The 22,824-nt window shown below is 36.7% G+C and overlaps 1 long non-coding RNA gene across 2 annotated transcripts in view; it reads right to left on the bottom strand.

Moving 5' to 3' along the window:
• Positions 1 to 317: 317 nt before the first annotated feature.
• LOC118244171 (uncharacterized) overlaps positions 318 to 22,824 on the bottom strand; it is a 40,892-nt gene continuing 18,385 nt past the window's right edge. The window contains exons 1-4 of one of the 2 annotated variants that reach the window (XR_004777480.2): positions 21,426 to 21,536; positions 17,085 to 17,183; positions 16,364 to 16,549; positions 318 to 3,004 (exon numbers count right to left, since the gene is read on the bottom strand). This is a non-coding gene — a long non-coding RNA (uncharacterized LOC118244171). Of the gene's footprint in view, positions 3,005 to 16,363; positions 16,550 to 17,084; positions 17,184 to 21,425; positions 21,537 to 22,824 lie in introns of those variants that run through there. The other variant, XR_007708114.1, reaches the window with a different exon arrangement.

Raw genomic sequence — 22,824 nt, 5'->3', positions numbered from 1 at the left:
CACTTGAAGTTTTTACTGTGCTTATTTCATTAATATGAAACAAAACTAGCATCTCACGTAAAAATAATTATTAGGCTGAACTTTTGATCCCATCCAGAGCCACAGCTCTATTTAAATATGTTATGGGTCATTTTTTTTTTAAACCAATCACTTCAATTTCAACTACAAAAATCTAATGTGAACAGCTAAGGCAGTGACACCAAATAACAATTTCTCAGTGCTTTCTAAAACCCAAGTTTCCCACATATATACACAACGGCTGTAGATATGCATTTTTCAATTACAAATATAGGCAACAAAGTTCACCAAAATAATTTCAAATGGGTTTTAATGCAAAATAAGTGGTGTAAGAGAGGCTTTCCAATAGCAGTCCCTTTAAGAACATCAGCTGTAGCTATATTTCACTCTCAGAAATCCTGCATTAAAAAATTGGCTCCAAGCTTAAAAAATCTCAAGCAACATACATTTTCAGTTCAGTTATCAACATCTGGTAACAAAATACATGATGAGAACACATCAGAAAAGTTCTGAATACAGTCAGACATTGAGATAACTATTTATCTTGATGATTTATAAAATTCTCAATGTCTTTTGTGCTATTTTTAGAACCTTGATTTAAAACAGAGAAAGATTATTAGAGGGAAGGACTTGGTGCAGGATAAAAGACAGTTTTCACACTAAATGCAGCATTTAATGTTAATAAATATTCTATATTAATGCCACAATAAAAACTGTCACCTAGTGCTTTCCCATGCAAAAAGCAGCAGAAAGAGCTTTCAGTGGCTATCACTGTTTGCCCTTCACACCTGCCTCATCCACCAACTGGATCTATCTTGGAGGAGAGACCTTAAATTCCTGCAAGCAAGCTGTAAGGCACATGCAGTAGCAGCAGTGTACTGACATTTGCTAAGCACCAGCGTCCCTCAAGTGACTGGGAGCGAAGCCATTGACGTCACTGAACAATAGGCAAAATATTTCCTCCTCCTCCATAGTCCTGAACTGTAAACACCCAGCTTGCACACAGCAGGCTGAACATTTGGGGAGAGGCGGAGAAGGAGAATGTGAAAAACTCTCAAGTGATGCTGCTGAAAACAAGCAGCTGTTCCTGCATAACCAGCCTCTTTTTATCCCTTCCATTTTGCTGTGAAGCTTGCTGGTGTCTCCTTAGTGTAGGTCACATGGTGTAGAAGACAAAGCTAAAACGTACTATAAATAAAAATGTGTCTTCTGAACTCACAAGGAATTTTTGAAAATAAAAATGCCTGACCTTGATTTAAAACAAAACAAAACAAAACAAAACAAACAAACAAAAAAACACTCTCTCCCTCTTTCTTTCTCGGTTATGGATAACTACGATATTGTAACAGTCATCCATGTATTTTGGGCAAGGTGTGGTGCACTGCATATAAGTGAATTTCCATCTTGGTCACCCTCCCTCCAAGCACATACACTATTGCAAGCCAAAGGAAAAAAAAAGGTAACATTATTGTATTCAAAATTACAATTACAAAATCACACAGATCAGTATATGCTCTACATTCACTATAAAGACTGCTTTAACCCCTTAAGTTGGAGTGTTATGCTTACATTTTAAGCAGAAAATAAAAAGTCAGAGTAAATCCTGAAAATTGAAACCTAATTACAGCTTCTTGTGACTATATCTCAGAAATACTGATACATAGATTTGTTAGGACTTGTCAGTTATTGAGTAGAACTATTTACATCTGTATAAACAGTTAAACAGTGCTGGCAAAATGTGAATGCAGGGAACATTATTTGTCTTTTTTTTTTTTTCTTTTTTTTCCCTGCAGCCTCTTGATACCAGCTGCAGTCCTATGAGTGGTAAATCTTCCCTGTTTTCAAAGTACCCCTGGGAAGATCCCTGGAGTGGTGAAGGAGACCACCAGAAATACAGAGTACTGGCAGGGCTGAACAGAGCTCAGAAATGCTGTACCTCTCAAAAGGCTGAAGGAAACTACTGAATCAGGGAGCCCTGAAAGCTGCTGTAACCTACCTCAGGGAATGCATGGGCTTATTTGGTTCAACAGTGTCAGCTAGAGAAGTGGATTTCTTCCAAAAATTCCTTGGATTCTAAAGCCAGTATTTGAAGAAACCCCAAGAAAGAGCCCCATAAAGAGACAAAATTTGTTTAAAAGGCTTGTCTGAAAATACTGTTTGACATGCCTGGAGAGAACCTTGGAGTGCCAAAGGAAATACTTGCGTCACCAGATTGCTAACTGAATAGTCATCTCCATGGAAGTCAAACTGATCCAGGCGATCACCATTTTTATTTCCCTCTTGTTTCATTAGGTTTTGCTCACTTTGCCCATAGAAGGTGGTGAATAAGCCTTCTTCCATCACATTTGTTCTCAAAACAAATTCTCGGAAGTCACCCCCAATACCAGGTTCTGCAGAGGGCAGCATTAAGAGCCATGGAGAGACAACATTTTTTCCTGTCCAATGCTGCTCTCTGTTGAATGAAGTTGTAGGCAGCACATCACATTTGCAGTATATATTGATTTATGATTTCAAAATGCTGAACAAACAGCTCATTTTTCCAAACAGACCACAACTAATTACTCATTATCTCCCCATTTAATGTGCAGGAAAAGTGGGTGGACAAATAATGTAGTTTTGTTGTACTATTAACCTGCTAGGCCACAGTGCATTAGGGATGTCATGTTCAGCTGCTCTGTCTGTGCTGAATTAGCTCCACTGTTTGAAGCACCCAGACGAAGGAGAAGAAGAACCTCATCACCTCTTCTGCACTGCACACGCTGTGGCACTTCTGGGGTTGGGCACCTACTGTGCACATGTTCCTGTTAGTCAATGAGCAGGCACTTGGTAAGCAAACAAAGGCTGAAACGCAGCTTCTCATCTTCCCAGGGAAAGGACGTGTTGCAAAGTTACACTTCACTGGATTCTTTTTCCTTTCATCTTTCTTTGTCAGTTTTGTCTTTCCATGGGCTGCTCTATTGTCAAAGGTCTCCTTTCTGCTGCAGAACTAGGTGGCAAAATCAAAACATACAGGGACAAAAATAAGCAGATAACTGAATAAGTGTCTGCCTGGCTTGACAAGGTACAGTCAGATGTGTACATGTAAGATTAGCATAAAATGCTATTTTCCTGCTCCGATAGACTCATATCCTTGCTATACTTGTACCTGAACAACCACCTGTAATGCAAAGCAGTGCACTTGCTTCAGTGGCATACTTCTCATTAGAGACTGGGAAAGCCTTACGCTTCTTTGGGAAGGCAAAATGTTAAGTACATTTATTTCATTCATAGTAATGTACTTTTAAAGTATACCTTTAGGCATATATTTGTGCATTTAAGTTTTACTAGCACAAATATTCACAGAGCACACATTTCTCCTTGGTTCCTTGCCCACACAGATATGAATAGCATTTGATACATTCTTACTCTTGGTAACTTCCAAGGTTTTTTACCTTTGCCCTTTCAGGTTGCTGAAAGCAGGTCTTTCTCAGTAAATACTGTGTTTGGACACACCAGCATTTCAAGTCACTCCCTGAACGTGTGTGTTGAAGGAATAAGGGATAGGATAGGAGAGGAGTGAGAGAAAGAAAAATGAAAGAAAACTTCCCTTGGTGAAGGAAATGGGCTTTTTGTATTTTTATAACTCAAAACATGAATAGCTAAATGGATTCTACACAAATTCACCTTCAGGCAGAGCCTGAGAAAAGAAAATGTGGTGAAAGTACTAGAAAAGTGTGCTTTGTAATGAAGTCTCCTAAAATTTTAACTTCAGAGACTTTGCATATAATTAAAAGATAATGGAACATAACATTTCCTTTAGTTCCCATTTAAGCTGAAACAGTAGAAAGTGTAATTTATTAAAAAGAGCATAAGGAGCATTTTCTCTTCCTTTAATCAGACCTATGACCATTAGAAAAATCAAAGGTAAAGCTAAACCACGTGTATAATTCAAAACATTAACAGATTCTTTAGCTTATATACACTGTGAGAAAATACTTTGGTAAATAGCATCATAGTGTTCCTGGGAAACAATGGTAGAGCCATTGCATTGCTAAATTTTCAGAGGCTAATATTTCTTTGCAGAGCAGTCTATAGAAATTCGTACTGTAGATATTGCTTTAGGATCTATAACATTACAGGCATTTCAAACATATTGAATTAAGCCTCTCTTTCTTTGATGAGTCCTTCAGCAGTCATGAGAGGGAATTTTATTGAAAAACAGGTTTTTATGTATCCAAAAGTTGTTGGCATCTCTAACTGAACTAATTATATGTCCTTATTATAATTTAGAATTTAGACTCAGATTGTGAATTTTGGCAAATATGCTACAGCCAGAATTCTAGACTGAAATGCAGTGTGTGAAGCACATATTTCTACATAAAGCAACTGAAGGAACACTTATCCTCTTCACCAGAAAAAAAAAATAAATAAAAAATTTTTGATATGGAAAGCAGAGAATTCTCTGGATACCATCTTGAACTTCTATGGAGGTCACCTTGAATTCATATTGCTGTTAACATAGAAGAATTTGATGGTTGGTCAGTATTTCCAGTCTTTACATAACAGCTAGATGTGTATTTGTTGTGGTTTAACCTGGCCGGCAGCTAAGCACCACACAAACAGTGCACCCAGCAAGAGTATCAATGTTATCATAAAGTGGTCAGAGCAGGTAAAAATACCATCAAATGTGACTGAAATCAGATCAACAATGATAAAAATCAAAGACAGAATGATATGTACATCTTAGCAGTAATTTTCAAATTACTGAATATCTTGACTCCAAAAGTTCAGTGGTTTGGTTCATAAAAATCTCAAGGGCTGTAAAATTAAAGCAATGTGATTTCTACTACTTGGAATAATTGAACCCAGTAGACTTATTAGGAGAAGCATCTTGATGTTTCTGGCCCAGTTTTTGAGAAGTCCAAAGGCAACACAAGTAAACATATACCTAATAAAAAGTATTCAGAAAGCCTTAGTGAACTGTAAAAGAAAAGTTGAATTCAGTCTTTCATTGAGGACCTAAGTTAGTTTTTATCCAGTAACTACTGCACTGTAGAAACTGATTATACTGCTGCCGAAGACAGTAAAGCTTTGACACATAAAGGAAATTAAGCACAGGTAGGTCTATTGTTCTCACTCTGACTAATTACATATTTAAAATTAGACATTCATTAAAGAACACTTAATTGAAGTACAGAACTGCAGTGAGAAGAGGATTAGTTCTTACAAAACTCTCATTATTCAAGCAAAGCTTCTTCTCTGGCTCTGTGTCCTATGTCAGAGGAGATAAACTCTTATTGCAAGCATAGTGGCTTCAGCTCACAGAAGCTTACAATACGGCTACAGTGCTTACTTTTTATCATAGGAAATTAATATAACTCCCATCATAATGAATTATTTGTCAGATACATCCCATGCAAAACTCCTAGGAAACATCATACAGCCTGGAAATGTTCTCTTTTTCTTTTATTTTTATTTTTATTTTTATTTTTATTTTTTTATTTTCCTAGTATGTTGCTAAAATACAATTAAATTAATGCAAAACCCAAGATACTCCATGTTGTACACAATCAAATGCTGATAAAGGCTAAGATGCTGACATGCAAGGTCATAGCAGCTGTGCTAAGTCTTGGCTTATCCCCAAGGTTGCCCTGACATTCCTGGTGTTATTTATAATTCTGGAAGTTAAGAGCAGATTTATTTACTTAATAGGAGGCTCAATCTATTGCTCCAGAGCTACCTTAGTAGAAAGGCTGGTGTATATCAAAGGCTAATGTTTATGGATCACTGAAAATATAAGGCAAGCAAAACAAAACAGAAAGAAAATGCACTAAGAATTTTGAGAGGTACCAGTAAAGAACAACATACTTCCTTTGGCTAGATATTCATTGTACATTTAGATGAAAAACATGATTTCATCCAACATTTCTGTGGTTAATTTGCAGCCAGGATGTTTATATAAAGTAAATAGCTGGAATTGGAAATTTGATTCTTTGCTTACCATAATATCTTAAAACTGAAATGCATTTCATGAGTTTAGCTCAGAACCTGGCTTATGCACAGCTAGAATTTTTACATTCACATCTACAATTCACTTAATAATTTTCTCCTGGCCCTGGTCACTCATTGCCATACATCTCTTTCACACAAATACAAAGTGAAAAGGAAAAAAGAGGTTATGAAATATTATTGCCCACACACTTTTTTAAAAGTACAAAAAAGCAAACATACAAAACAATGAAAAAGAGTTTCATATTGGTAATTCTAGTGGGAATCATAGTATGAAATGACATATAATATTTATAGTATATGGTCATTGGAGTTATCACATTTTAGGCATAGACCAACACAGTGTATCACCCTAAACTAGCAACTGTTTTAGCTGAGCAGTAATGAGTATGTGGAATAAAGTAATTCTGTATTATACTGACCTTGGAGAAAAAAATAAAAACAAAACAAAACAAACAAAAAAACAAACAGAAAATTCAATGTTATGTCAATATATCTTTTTTATTTTAGATTAAATATTGCCCCTCTTCCATCTTAACTTTTCAAGATGATTGTATTATCTAGAAGATTTTACTGCACAAACTGTCTGGATTAAATTTAATCGATAAAACATTTTAAAAAATGAGATTCTGTGTTAAATGAACTAGATTATGCACCTGCAATCTGGAAGAGAACAGAAAATGGGGATACAATCAGCTATTATATATATTTTCTCTTCAAGCATTATCATTAATTTTGTTACTGGTTGTAGCATTCCTTTACTTAAAGGTTTCTGTCAATCGCTGTGAAAATTCTGCTGTTCTTTCACTTTAAGACAGCTATAAGAAGGAGCAGTTGCATTTAACAGACTTCTAGAGGAAGATCTAAGAGAACAGAAGTTCATCCTTCATGTGAGTAAGAAGCCTGTTCAGTTAGAATTTGCTTCTGTCTTTAGGCATATACCAGCAAAGCTGCTAAATTTCAGACATTGAGCTTCAAACACTCAGAGTGGACATTCTACACAAAAATGCAATGAAAAAAAAAACTAATTCATAGCTATCAATAAAGGCTTTCAGTCTTTCTTATTCAAGAGAGTTACTAAATCACAACCATGCAATTGCAGTCTCAAGCCATGTGATTTCTGACCTGTCACAGGATCTTACAATTTTGATAACATTTTCAGCTTTGCAAAGGTCAGAAATCTGAAATGGAGCAGTATATAATAATGAGTATTATGAGACATGGATCCCTTATGTGTCTGCATAGTTTTTTGTTAGATATGGTACTGTGGACAAAAATCTTAATGGGTTCTATTGCTTCGGCATAAAATGCTAAGCTAATTTTTTCCTTAAGACAAAAAATATTTGTCAAAAAGATACACCTTAAACTGAAACACACAAAAAATGAGGCTTTTTGTGAGTAAGGCATTCAGAATACATTATTTATGTACCAGAAATTCACATTTTATTAATTCTTAAGAGCTAGAGTGGTTTTTTTTTTTTTTAATAGTGGCATACAATTGTTACAATTGTTAATCAAAAGGTCTCCTCTGTACTTCTTGGAATAAAGCCAAAGCAAAATCACATTATGCCTGAAGGGATAATGCAAATTATCTCTCTTGTTTATTATCTACTTCATTTCAAGCTTTTTTCAGCGAATGTTTGAGTTTTCACTCTTAAATTACACTGAGATACTGTTTCATACAGACGCATCTACCATTCCACTGCCCTCTGCTGGAAGGAATACATGCAGTCTTTTCATGGGAAAGTAGAGTGCAGTGAGTAAGGGCTGGTGTCTCAAGACTCAAAAACTGGGTGTTCCTGGTGACGCGTGCAAGCGGTTGGCTGGTACATGACCAGTGTATCCACAAGCAGATGTTTGATCATTATCTGTCTCCAGCACAAATAAAGATTCCATTCAAAAAAGTAAAAACACCAAGTTGGGAAAATGTGAAAATTGTACAGTTAAGTACCCCAAAGTCAGGAAATGCCAGAGGTAAAGTATCAAATGGAAATGTGACTCTAATCCCATGTGTGTATACATTTACAGTGTAGATTTTAATTATACAGAGAAAAACCTAACTCTTTTTCTACATGTTTTGGGGATACTCTTAAATTCAGGTAGTTCTTTGTGTTGTTGGCCATATATAGTGATTTGTCCGAACCTATTATCTACATTAAATTGCCCAAAATAATTTCAGGTACTGTCTGTTTTTTTGTTGTCCATCCATAAACATCAGACGCAAAATAAATTCATTCATAAGCAGACTGAAAACAGAAAGCCAATTTGAATTGCTCAAATACTCTCTTTTTAATCAATAAATTATTTAGTAGAATAATACATTTAGCCACCACTTACTACCAAGCCAAATAATTATCCATAACTAGTATTTTGCATAAGGAAAGGACAATTAAATCAGGACTTGCCTCATTTTGTAACCAGCTATCTATCTGAAGTGAATGAAGGATGAGCTAAAATCATTTGTAAAACATAAATTGGGAAATGAAAACAAGCAGATCTCTCTATCAAACAATCATTTTCAAAAAATTATTGATAAGATAACATGGATTAAATATTAATTTGCTGTATTTCAAAATTTCTCCATGTTTTTGACTGGCATAGCTTTTCTCTGGAAAATAAATTACTTTGAGGTCAAGAATAGCATTGCTGTGCAAAAGAAGGCTGGTAAAAGTGACTGGGAAAGAAACAGTACACAGAAGGGAAAATCTTCCTATATTTCTTACTTCTGGTTTTGATTTAGCTTGCAGCGACAGATCTGGAAACCACTTCTCCTATTCTGAATTCATTCTGAGGAATAGAGGGGAAAATATGAATCAAAGAGCTTACTTGTTTCAATTTGAGATGGTTTAACTAAGCTTTATTTACAGATGAACAGTGAAAAATAGAACGTGCTGCTGTGTTCAAGGTACTACATATCACGTAAATGACACAGCTATCAAAATCTATTTGCAAAATCATTTGTGTGTATTTCATGTCCAGTTTTACCTTAAGACAACTGAAGTTAGGCACAAGCTATATACATGATATACTTTTGTTTAAAATCATACCCCACATACAATCTAGTCATTCAGGTTTTCATCAGAAACCAAAATTGTTGTTCACTTGCAGCTGCTTTTTGTCAGCCTAGAGTTTATTTTAGAGAGCATTACAGTAATATGAGTAAATCCCTCCCAGCAGGAGTTTGGTACAGACTGGAGAAGCCCTTCCCCTACATTACCTGGAGGCAGCACAGTGTTCAGCAAGTCCCTTGGATCTGAGCAGATGTGGTGGGAAAATCTAATTAAATGGATTTTTTTCTGGGGCTGGTGGTTTTGCGTTGCTCTGGAGCAGAAATGCTAATAAAGCAGTGATAGACCCAGCCGTGTTTTGCTGTGGAGAAGTCAGAGTACATAGTGTACAAACAGGGCATATTCACAGACCCCAGGCGTGGAGACGTGTCTAACCTGGCACTACCAGCACAATCAGGCAGTATAGCTTGTCTGTTCAAAGGCTTCCATCAAAGATCTTTAAGGTTCCTTCCTACAATTTAAACCCACAAAGGAAAACAAAACCATCTTGACTTCCTTTGCTGGGGGAAGTTCATGATTTGACTAAGTCTGTCTGACATGTGCTTATCCCTTCTTCCAGGTCCCACAGCTTTCCAGCAAGCGAGCCACAAAACTATTCCCCACTCATTCAGACAGGAAAATCCAGCAGTACAAGAACATATTTTTCTTTCCCTTCAGTTGAACCTTTGCCCATCTTCATGTTGTGGGCCTCATTTTATTAGAGGGATTATTCCCTGTGTATTTAAATATATAGGAAAAAGGAAATTGTCTAGAAGCACACAGTGATCTCACTGCTGTATCACTTTTCCCACGAGGCTATTTTGGACTCAACAACAGGATCCTGGAGTTTACAGCTCAGGGCCACCCGACCTGAGAGGCTGACTGTCCTTCTATTCCCTCCCTTGGTCCTCAGCACTGTGCAAATGAATCAAGAGGCCTGTAGATGTTTTGAGTAACATAATATTTGACTGTTAACACATGTGGTGTTGCCTTCATTAGTGATTTCCTCATCAATTTGGTGACATGCAGTGGAATGCTGTGGCAACTGATGAAGTGGAACTATCTCAGTCTTAAATCTAAATGAAATTACTGCTACTTTGAGTGTGTACAGACCTAGCATGAAAATTAAGTTTAAAAGCCAAAAAATAAAATAGAAAGACAAACAAACAAAACCTCAATCTAACTAGAAATGACTGTGGAAGGATTTTTTTTTTAAATTAATTTCCAGAACCAATTTAAAAATTCAATGGCTGAAGTCAGCTAAGATAGTCTTATGTAACCATTAGTCCTATGATAACACCTCACAAGCACTGACAGGTGGGATGAAAAATAATATTTCTCACATTTCTGTCTAAGTGTACAAGAAAAATGTGTTACTTTCTAGAACCTTTGAGAATGAAATGGAGTTATTATTGCATGTATTCTTGTATCCTTAGGTGAATAAGTTATTAGGGGAAGCTATGTTAAAGAAAAGAGTTTCAGCATAAAAATGTCTTGTTCTATGATTATGAGGCATATGATAAGGAATGAGAAAGGCAATAAATCGATGGCTTTTCATTCAACTACCATGAATTTTCTGTTTTTCTCAGAAATGCCTACTGGTTCATTGCTTATATATTCCAAAGAAATGCAGCTTTTATGAAAATTTCTGCAAAAGAAGAATCTCCCTTACCAGCAATTTGAACTGGTTTAAGGGAAGTTCTGAATCCCAAACCAAAAATCTTCCAGTTGACTTGGAAGCTTGCACAGGCAGCAGAACACCAGGCTGGTGAGCTCTTTGCAGTCTGTGTTGCTAAGGAGACCAGGAGCTGATTTTGGAGAGCAATATAAGTACATTTATATAATATGGAGTTGCAGGTTTCGGTGCCACAGGTTTACAGATTTCTCCAGTAAAATGGACTGGATACCTGAGAGATCTTTTCTTTCCTTTTTCTTTTGTCTTTTCTTTTCTTTTCTTTTCTTTTCTTTTCTTTTCTTTTCTTTTCTTTTCTTTTCTTTTGTCTTTTCTTTTCTTTTCTTTTGTCTTTTCTTTTCTTTTTTCTTTTCTTTTTCTTTTTCTTCCTTTCCTTTCCTTTCCTTTCCTTTCCTTTCCTTTCCTTTCCTTTCCTTTCCTTTCCTTTCCTTTCCTTTCCTTTCCTTTCCTTTCCTTTCCTTTCCTTTCCTTTCCTTTCCTTTCCTTTCCTTTCCTTTCCTTTCCTTTCCTTTCCTTTCCTTTCCTTTCCTTTCCTTTCCTTTCCTTTCCTTTCCTTTCCTTTCCTTCCCTTTCCTTCCCTTCCCTTCCCTTCCCTTCCCTTCCCTTCCCTTCCCTTCCCTTCCCTTCCCTTCCCTTCCCTTCCCTTCCCTTCCCTTCCCTTCCCTTCCCTTCCCTTCCCTTCCCTTCCCTTCCCTTCCCTTCCCTTCCCTTCCCTTCCCTTCCCTTCCCTTCCCTTCCCTTCCCTTCCCTTCCCTTCCCTTCCTTTCCCTTCCCTTCCCTTCTTCTCTTTTTTTTTCTCTTTTTTTTCCTTTTTTTTCCCTTTTTTTTCTTTTTTCTTTTTTTTTTTTTCCTCAAAACTTATTTGGGAGAACTGGAGAAATGTGTGAGACAACTGCAAGGGCATTTTAAATTTATTTATATTTATTTGTTCTTGCTCTCATGCTATTTGTGTAATCAGTAGCATTGGAGCAATCAAAAGATTCTGAAGATTGAGCACAGACTCAACCTAAGCCAGGCCAATACAAAATACTGCCTGGAGGTTGTACACTGCTCCAGACTCATTTGTGTGGCCTGCTAAGAGCTGATAGGCTGTAGCCAGCTGTCTAGTGAGAATTCATAGCTCTGAACCATGAACATGCTTCCTTCCTTATCCAGTGAACAAACAGAGAAGTAGGGCTGGCTGGGGCAGAATATCTGTATCTAGCACTGACTAACTGAAACATTTTCTTGCCTTTTCTGGCCTTAATTCTCAGGAATGTTGCTTGGCTGGGGGCATTCAAGATAAACGCAAATTCCCTAAAGCTCTGGTGTCCTGGTTCAATTTTACAGCTTTTTCCCTTTCAGCTGTATGTTTCGACAGGTTATTGAAAAAGCCATACTTCTCACATTTGGTTAAAAGGAGATTTTGTATATTATGCTAACTGATTTCTTGTTCAATACCAAAAATCCTGACATATTAACAACTCCTATTTTATATGATAATTTCAACACAGTTTAATAAGCAAATAATACTGAAACACAGAATTTTGTTTGTCATTTCACAGGAAAAGATGCAGACACGTTTGTATACTAGGAAACATGTTTGCCTATTCAGAAAGCACCCGCTCTTACCACCATTGTTGTCTCATCAGTTTCATAGTTAAATCAAAACATTGTCTAAAATACTTATTGAGAGAAAGTTAATTTGAACAAATAGTTTTGCATTTGGTTCTAAAAGTTGCTCACATTGTCGGACTATAAAACTACCACTCTAAGAGTCTGTGAGCACTGATTTCACTTTGGAACACAGTAGTAGACATACAAATATATCCACTATATAAGTAGATGTGAACAGTTCAATTTATCCACTTCTTTATGGACATACATAAGATTCTGCCTAAATATGGGAGACGTAAATTTCTTATGACTTACTACTAAAGTTAAAATTAATAGCAACAGCTGATGACAGCTGATGACTTTCCTGCTTCCCATGTTGATTGGGAAAAACAAACATTAATTTCTGCTACCTAAAATTCAGAAAACAGAAGAAAGCTAAAGAAAATATTCTGCAGTTGCAGAATAAGATACTTCAAACTACACTCGTTTTATTGTATTAGCTCAGCATTTAAAAGCCCCAATGGAGGCAGAAGCTAGATGCTGTGGAAGCATGATGACAGTATCTAAGTTAAAGAATTTACAGACTAGCAGACAGCATCAGAGAAAAAAGACTGGAAGAGCAATTTTTCTACCTTATTTTCCTAATGGCAAGAAAACATTAAGATTCCTTAGATTTTAAAATCCCCAAGCAATTTAGAATAATTAGAAAAGTATTATTAAGGTGAAATTATGAAGCAATATTATTGAGATGTATTTTCACGCTATATAAGATAGGGTATATAGTTGCGTATATACCTTATTTAAAAAAAAAATAATATTTTTCAGATTTTAAAAGTCTGAATATATACTACTTTTTTTTTTTTTTTTTTTTCTGTGTCCCTCTCAACTGTAAAGTGTTAAAGCAGAGGTCTGTGAGAGCTTTAGGGGAAAAGGGAAAAAAAAACGAATGAGTCAAGTCATCTGGAAAACATCTCAAAGAATCTGTGTTGGTGTATTAGTAATTTCTCTTTCTGTCATGAGAAGTCAGAAAGAATGTTCACTTTTTGGGTGATTCAAAGCTCTCAGTAATCACATTGATTTGAAGGTGAAGGAGATAGTCTAGTAGCATTTGACTCAAGTAGGGATAACAGAATTGCTCTTCTGTGTGCTGTCATCCTGGGGCACCCAAGGACAACACAGTCCTTGAAGAAGCTGTGCCCAGAATTCCAGAGAGCTGCCTAGCTGATGTGATGGACTGAGAAGTGTCTCACTGGGTCTGTCAAAGTAGTCTGAGCTCCAAAAGACTTTGCTTGAAGAGGGAAGTGTGTCTCTACACTGATAATACCACATCAGGCCATAATCTGTCACCTGCTATGACAGCCTACACTTTGTGGCTTTAAAACAAAATGCCCTGGAGAGTGTTTGAATTCTAAGGACTTCACATGATATGATTTAGTTTTGACCATTCCTCCAGAGGTCTAAATTTGCAGAATGATTTACAGAGACTAATCGGCTTGGTCTCTTTCTAGTTCTGTGTTCAGGGAGTTTACCATATCAGAAAACAGGTTCAGCCCAACCCATACAAGATAAGCTGTTATGACTAACAGCACCTTGTTGAAGACCGTTGGTGCTGTAGAAAATCAAAATGAAAGAACTTTTATTTGATACTAAACCCTGGCCATTGTGAAGCCTAAAAGGAAAGTGTTTAGATTAGAGAATAAGTGTCCTTAATGTTGAAAAGCACAAACCAATCTCTCCCAGAACAGATGAGATAGTAGTGGCCAAAACTCAACTACTATATGATGTGATAAAACCTTCTTAAATGCAAGTAGATATTTAAATGTTCCTTATTTTAGAGCACTTTGTTCCTATATTGTTGTGGTTGCAAAAGATAGCTTGTTTCAAGTTTATTGTATAAATCCAGTGTATTTTTCCCGTTATGTTAAAGAGGTTGCATGGGTGGCAACCAAGAAGAAGGTCTTAAGTTTATCTCACTTTGGCCCCAGTGCTCTGAATCAGATTGAAACTTCCGTAAAGGAGAAGAAAGGGGGGAATTGCTCCTTTCTTCAAGGGCAAGCTCAGCTCTGTGGAACTTTTTGAATGCAGAGTGGAAAAGGCAGTGACAGAAGTACAGCCTGGGAAATACCTGAGAGGAACAAGCTGCCTGCCTACAGCATGGTCCTCACTCAATGCTGAGCTATGGAGGAAACAGAATGGGAGAACCATTCCTAAGAATGCAGAGAAGACTGCAGTGTTTATTTCAACCTACAGAGTCACTGCCAGCTGCTACACACTTGGAGAAAGGGCACTAGTCCAGAAACATTGATTAGGACGGATTTTTTTCAGGCTTCTCTCACCCAGCAGTTTTGATGTTCCCTGCTTCCTCAGTCATCTTGTTTAACTGCATTTACTTTTGTGCTAACAAGTTACAAATAGCACAAGGGTTTGGTGTCTTTCATACCTTACATAAAACAAAGTGTGAAAGGAATGTAGCAGGATGGTTCTGCTTCATGATTTTGGCAAATTCAGTGTGTAGACAGCAGAGAGACTTAAGTATCAGGCAACCTGTGGCTGGAATGTAAGGATTCATATATCCCCTGTGTTCTGCTACCACATTTGTTATTAAACTGCTCCTCACATGACAAGGATAATAGAATTAGAGGAACAGGAAACAATGATACTAAGTAGTTCAGTAGGGCAGCTGCATCAAAAGAGTTGACTCTGCTGAAGACTGCTTATCATTGAAAGTCTTGAAATCTGAAATTCATTGGACCAACTCATCAGTAAAGTCATTTTTGCCATACTCCATGTCACAAATAACAATGCTGTAGTTGCTGGCTAGACCTTGGAAGAAATAGTCATAATTTTTTCCCAAAAGTTAATTGCAATGAAATGGGCAAAAGAAGCTCATTTATCCTACTAGGCTAACAGTTGGTGGTAACTGCCAGAGCAAAGTCTGGGGAAGTGGAGACTTAGGCAAACATGTCTAGACTGGGTGTTCATAACTGTTATATCATGGAGCATGGGCTTTGCTTTCTTCCGCCTTGAGAACTAAGGATGAGAATTAATGGATATGAATATATGACCCTCAGTCTCAATTTTTGCTTGATATTTCTGGGTGAAAAATGAAATAAAATGGGCGAATGACACAGACTTACCCATGTGAGATGAATTATATCACCTTAGCTAAAGCAAGTCACACCTGAAACTGTACAGGTTAATGCATGATACTTGCCCAGCTGCAAGAAGGATGAGCTTCACCCTCCAAGAGAAATTGTAGGAATCAGAAAATTGGTTGAAAATGAAAGGGCAACTGATACAATGGAAGGTGACAGATCTTGACATCTGGAAGAAACTGAAAGAACAAAAAGTTGCTTTACTAACTGAAGTAATTTAAGATATGGGAAAACTACATTGTTGGAAGGGTGCACAGGTTTACAGAAGGAGAAGCTGAAAAGATGCCAGACATAATCTGCAATATATTATAATGAATACCAGAGGAGATGGTTGCTTGTAACCATGTCCCTACATATACTGTAAAGTAAGAACATTATCTGCTCTATCCACATTCAGTCTTTCCACCAGACAAGCTTTAAAGTGAAAACAAAAGCATAATCAAGAAAAGCAAAAGATTAACTTGTCAATTTCAAGACTGGAAAAGTTACAAAAATGAAGGAAACCAACAACATATAATCATAAATTATACTTGGCAGTATTATACCTTGTGCCCTGAGAGACTATCTCAAATACTCTTACTGAAGGAACAGCTTCAGCTAATACCGCTCCATGACAATCCATGCTATTGTTCACAGTATGGGTTAGAACTAGCTTGAAGATCTGAACAGTTTCCAGACTGCTAGAGTTCATCAAAACCTTTGTGATTTATTTTTTCCCTTTACTCAGAGCAGAGTCTTACTCCTCTTTTTCTTCTTCAACATTATTATCCCATAGGAATATAGCTTCTGGATGTACACAATAATGACTGTTATGACACCAGTCCTCCCACCCTGTCTTTCAGAAGAAGCTATAAGAGGAGTTTTACCTTCAGGTAATTAGTAAGTATATCAAGTAGATTTGAGCACCCACAGTGTGAATGCATTTAGATGAGTAGTGAAGGAGAAAGAAAAGTTACTTCCAATGACTGTAGTTCTTCTGCATTCTTCTGCATTTTGTCTAAGGCTCTTATGCAAGCACTTCTGTGGTTGAAGGAAACTGTCTTCTTTTCTGCCTGAAAAACAGGAGGGGGAATATGTGTGTCTTTCCAGCACTATGTACACAAGAAATATTGACTGCTCTAATAAAACATATTATTTCTCACTTCATGTATGTCATATTCTTATTTCATCATATATGCAACAACACTACGGTAAGCATGAATTTTCTAGGCAAGTTCACTGTAGATACAACTGCAGTTGATGTTGCAACCGTATTCTTACAATTTCAGTATGTATACAGATATGGCTTAAACTAGAGAAAAACTGTTTTTGTGGTCTCATAACTAGTCCTTACATAACATATTTTCCATCTGATCAATCTCTTCAGAGAGGTGGATATGCCATTTAAATTTCTCGCTGTTGAACCACACGGATGCTAGAAAATACATAAGTGGACTTGTTCTATGAATAATCAAACTAGAACTTCAGAATCCTGGCTTTATTAAGTTTTACTAGTGACTATCAGGGGCCAAAGGTCTTCATGTTTCCAACTTATCATAGTGAAGGTACAAGAGTACTTTAAATATTGGTTTAGAAGACCTGACATACCTTGGGGGTCACCAGTCTCCTCCAGCACTGAAAACAGAAATGGACTAGTAGTCAATATAAGCGCCAAACCTCTTGACTATTTGAAAGCCTCTTGATTATCTGGATTCAAAAAGAAGAGAAAGTCTAGCCAAGAAACACTTATGCAGGTAAAGTTCACTTTCTGCTCATGCCCAAGAATTGAAAGAAAGCAACTGGAATATCTATTCCAAACCCAACCTTGAGGGGCAGGTTATGAAACCATGTGCAGAAACTGACAAGGTCATGACAGAAGTATGAAAATAAAGTATTAATCAACTGGAATGGAAATCCCAAGGTAACATGGGCAACAAGGGCACAAAAAAGCCCTATGTGGTCCAAGCTGGACGAAACCTCCATATTGTTTTACAGAGCTGGGAAAAGGAATATAAAGTAGAACCAAAGAAAAAGCAGCCCACAGCCAAAAGTGGTGAACAAAATAATAGACAAAAAGGGTTGTTACTTTGTTTGTTTGTTTGTTTGTTTGTTCATTCAAAAATGTTTTGCTTTACTTGTAAAGTGTTTCAATTCAGAGGAGTAGCTGAGCTGATGGACATGGACCCATGTAGTATGAAGACAATCTTCCAGGTGTATCCATGGCAAAACAGAGTCTGACTCAAGCCATTGCTGTATGAAAACACATCATAACATAAATGTGCATATAGACAACACTCAAAGTAGAAGTGTATGTTTACTTTGTATGTTTCATTTGAGGACATTTATGGAACACTTCTGGTTTGACAGACAAAATATAGACTTAGACTCTTAAGTGCTGAAGTCTGTTCTAAAAATGACACTTAGAAAAGAGTCTTGGTAACTATTAGCACAAATGTTGTTGGTTACACTCTTGCTTCAATAGGATTTAAAGCTTTGCTAATTTAGATCTCCAGCAGTAATTGCTTCCCATTCAGCAGACATTACCACAAAACTATATCCAATCTGTTTATGAAAATTCAAAACAAAAAGAAAGTTGGGGACAGCCCAGGTCATTGATCAAAAAACTCAAATTAAGCAACTGAATGAGAAAAGGAGGAGGCATCTGGCAAAGGTTTTCTTTCACAATAACCCACACAGAAATTTGATTTCATTTTTACACTGAATGCTCAGAGGTTTTAAAATCCAGATTATTCAGAACCAGAAATAGTTCTTGAAACATGTTTTTTCAAGCATTCTGGGCCACAATTTAATAGGGCCACTGCTAAAAGACAAAGCTGAAGGACCTATAAGTTCAAGATAAGAGAGAGAGGAAAGAGCAAAACCTCTTTTATTTATAGGTTCTCAGTACAATTGCCCTTCACCAAATCTAAAATATCATTTTTACACATTTGAAGCCCAGAAATTAGCCAAAAAATAAAAATAAAAAAAAGAGATGAGGAATTAAACAGACATGTTGCACACAAATGTGCAAATGCGGGCATTTCTAAAGACATGCAAGTGTAGCACACCTGGGAAGACAAACAATGACTCTGCTTATACTTGTGTGCTTCTGAATGAATATTGGATGCTGCTCTGTGCAGGATGTTGGACTGGATGAGCTCCTGAAGGCCTTTCCAACTTTATAGTTTCATGGTTCCACGACTATGGAATCACTAGAACAGTTTGAACTATCTGTAAGAATTCAGCTATAATTAAATACTACTATTATATGTCTGGCTACCTGAAAATGTTTAACTGAAAAGCTGTCAATGTATCTTAAGAAAATCATCTGGAGAACAAACTGGTCCACAACATGGTTTATCTGGCAAATGAATGATGTCATATCATTTCAGTCTGAAGTTATGCAGTAACAAATCTTATTTAGCAGCACATATAACAGCAGAACACAATTCTGTGTTACACTGATAGACCTGGAAACTACTCCCTTCCTGTCACTCCCATTAAGATGGGGGATATTTCAAAACACTGTTCTTATGTTTGTGTTGGGTCACATTATTGATCAAATCAGTTTATCTTGTATATTTTGTTGGAACTTGCTTATAAACTTGCTGTTGTTCTCTGGTCTACTGACCTACTTTGTCAGGTAGAGCTGAGCTGGAGTTTAGCAGTCTTTTAAAATTTAGTATTTTGTAAGCTTCACTTCTAGCATTTCTTTAGTATCTTGAGCACACTAGAAATCCTACACGTATTTCTTCTTCCACTGGCAAATATTTCAAAAGGAAGATGCTTCAAGGAAAGGTAAGAATCCCCAAAGAAGAAAAATAAAATGCTTGCCATTTTCAGAAATCTCTTGAAGATCTTATTTTTAACATTCTTTATAACAAAAACATGGAAAATTAAATCAGAAAATTTCAGTTTTATCTAAATGAAATGGTTTAATCAAACAATTTTTTTTCAGATTTTTTTCTTCAGTTGAAACTATGAATTTAATTTCTTTCATTCTGTTTTGTAATTGACAATGTAAAATGTGTGAAAATTCTGCTCAAAATCTGGTTTGTTCCCAATTCACATAGAGATTTCATTTCAATGTATGCAAAATAAATACATTTCTCTTTAAAACTTTCATAACTGAGTGTAGTCAGTATTTAATTTATTAATTCTCCCAGGAGCAAATTAGTCTTTTTTTCCACCTTTCAAATACCAACCTTTCTTTACCTAGGAAAACATTCCCAGCATTTTTTAAGGTTATAAAGAAAATCTATCATTCCTTTAAACTCAACATTTCAAATATCAGTAGAAGATAAAGTAAAGACCAAATAGAAATTTTACATCTTACAAAAAAATCCTTCATATTTATCGTAGTAATACCTCTATTTGCAAAAGATAATATAACAGTCGTGAAATCACTAACATGTATAACAATGAAATGAGCCTGAAATATCAACAGTAGACGAGTGGGCTGTGATTATCTGTTCAAAATTTACATAGTTATGAAGAAGACGTAAGAGTGCTTGCAGCATACAGTGTTGAAGTGGGAACAAAGGACATTTTCTGCTTTACTTTGCTGGAATTTTTTCTTTCTTTCTTTTTCTTTCTTTCTTTCTTTCTTTCTTTCTTTCTTTTTCTTTCTTTTTCTTTCTTTTTTCTTCCTTCCTTCCTTCCTTCCTTCCTTCCTTCCTTCCTTCCTCCTTCCTTCCTTCCTTTTTCTTTCTCTTTCTTTCTTTCTTTCTTTCTTTCTTTCTTTCTTTCTCTTTCTTTCTCTTTCTTTCATTCATTCATTCGTTCGTTCGTTCGTTTCAAGTTAACCCCCTCCCTTCCCAAACAAAGACAAATTCTATCCCAAAGACCATGAAAATGATTTTTAAGTGTTACTACTGGCACTGTCTGGATGAACTGCATGCTCCAATCATCAGCTTTCACATATCAGCAACACAACCACCTACGTTCATTGTAATGAAACTGTAGCTCCAGGTGTGTAAGTGCATATATAGAAATATATCCCCATAACGCAGTTTGTGTTGCCCAAAATATAATCTGTAACTCTGGACAAAACTCACTGTATCAGTGCAGTTAATCAGAGTTCTTCCACAGCAATTTGGCATCACAATAACAAATTACTAAAACTTGAATTTGTGTAGTAAAAGAACAGGAAAATATAAGCCTAGCAAGACAGCCTGCAAGAGAATCAGAGTCAATTTGGATAGCACTCTGGCCAAAATAAAGGGATTAGCACTTCTTTGAATAATCACCTAGATTGGCAACTGTAGCACTCACCCTTTCTTTTTGTTCTATGTGTCTGTGAAACTTAGCATAATGAGGTCGGATTCCAGGACAAAAGTTCATAGGTATTTCAGTAAATAAGACAAAGAATAGACATTAAAAAATACCAAATAATTCTGGAACAAAGTACAGCTGAGAGTAATTGAATAACCATCTCTTGGTACCTTCAAATCATATCTGAGTGTCTTTACCATATCAAAATCTTAGTACTGGAGTTGGAGAATGAAATTACATGGTGTATGAAGGAAGTTAAACAAGATGACTTAATAGCACCAACTGGTTTAAAAATGTGCTTAACACAAGTCATAAATAAAATATTCCAGTGGGCTACATTTTATTAGAAGGTAGTAATCACTGTGATGGCTGCTATAATGTGATAGCAGCTTTGTTTGTGGCCTGTAAAATGCTCTCATGCTTTGTCAGTCTTTTGATTAGGCAGTAGTTACATGCAAATACCTAAATTCAACTACTTCTAAAAATCTATAGATATCCTTGTTATCCTAACAAAATTAAATGCAGACATATGTCTCTTGATTTTGCAATGGTACACACTTTGTCCTGGACTGCTTGTTATATAAGATTATCCATTCACTTGAAACCTGTGAGACCTGCACAAACACAGCCAACAGGGAAGTGAGTGCTACAGAAATATGCATTAATAGCAAATACCAGAAGTCCAGGGAAGTCCACAGCAGTATCCTCTTGAGAATATCGTTAATGGTGACTCCGTGTCTCCTTCAGACAAAATAGCTGCTGTGCTGATACCAAAGTATACATCAAAAAATGAAGGGAAGGCAAGGGGAAGAGTGACCCACAGTTTGCTTCCAGCTGCGGTTAGCTTCAGTGGCAGTGAGCATTGCATTCCAGTGTGGCTGCTCTGCTGCAGCTTACGAATGGAGTGGTAAACCAAAGCATGGTCAAATGGTATCAGTTCTGTACTGGGACATGTTTCAGGAGTTTAGTCCACCAAGGAAGGAAGAGTGTTTATGGATTAAAGAGAGCCAAAGTAGTGAAGAGGTGGAGTATGCATTGCTGAAACCACACAATCACAGGGAGAACAGCTTGTAAAAGAGAGAAGGAGACGGGCTGAGAAGGTATGACTATTCTGTCTAAGGAAATATATGTGTGTATTTGGTTTGGGAAACAAGAAGATTTCACAGAATCAATTATCAAACTCACCCAGTCCAACATCTTATTTACTGAGCAACCTAGCCTTTCAATCGGTCATTTACTTTTACACATAACCAGAAACTGAGTCCTCATCTGTAGCTTCAGGGTTCTCTTGGTCAGAAAACAATGAGAAGTTGCAGAAAAAAAGCAGGACCATGTTTCTAAATGCCCTATTGCAGCAGCTAACCTCAGGGAATTCAGAAAAATAACCTGATTTAAGGGCTGTTTAAGGGTAAATCACACAACTTAAAAATAACCACAGGCTTAGATGAGAATTGTGAGTAACAGCAACCCAGCATCATTTGGGACTGCCCTCATCATATTGCCATTGCAGATTCACTGATTTGTAGAATATTTGTCTCTATGATTACACAGTAAGCTATAAAACACTTTCTTACAGCTGTTTTTCTCTTTCAATAATGCATCAAATATTTTTGAAGGCTCACATAGGTTTATTTGAACTGCTTTTTTTCTGCCAATTTTTTTTTCTGCCAAAACTAATGTCAGTTCATTTCAGATAATGATGAAGGATGGCAAAAATGCATAACAATGGAAATAATGCTAGAAGAATGGGCTTATGAGGTAGGAGTGGCTCCCCAGCAGCACAGACTGTGCATACGAAGCAGTCAGATGTTGTTCCAGTGAGGCAGAAACTCCTGTTATTGATATTGCCTTTCTATCTCATAGCAGTCTGTCTTAGCTAAGTTATGAAAAAACAGCAGGAAAGTGAAGTGGGTTAGGTAGCTTGGCAAACATTGACAGGAACACGGGTGTGCACACAATGTTTGTGCATGTGTGTGAGTGGACACATACGTGCATGTGTGAGGGTGGGTGTCTTTCTCTCCTCCACATCATGAAATGGGAGCTCCCCTTGCAGGACTTGAGCCAGTGGCAGCAT

This window comes from Cygnus atratus, chromosome 3 (assembly GCF_013377495.2).
Source record: "Cygnus atratus isolate AKBS03 ecotype Queensland, Australia chromosome 3, CAtr_DNAZoo_HiC_assembly, whole genome shotgun sequence".
NCBI classification, from domain to species: domain Eukaryota; kingdom Metazoa; phylum Chordata; class Aves; order Anseriformes; family Anatidae; genus Cygnus; species Cygnus atratus.
The sequence above is the reverse complement of the archived record's forward strand: the minus strand, read 5'-3'. Positions and strand labels throughout refer to the sequence as shown.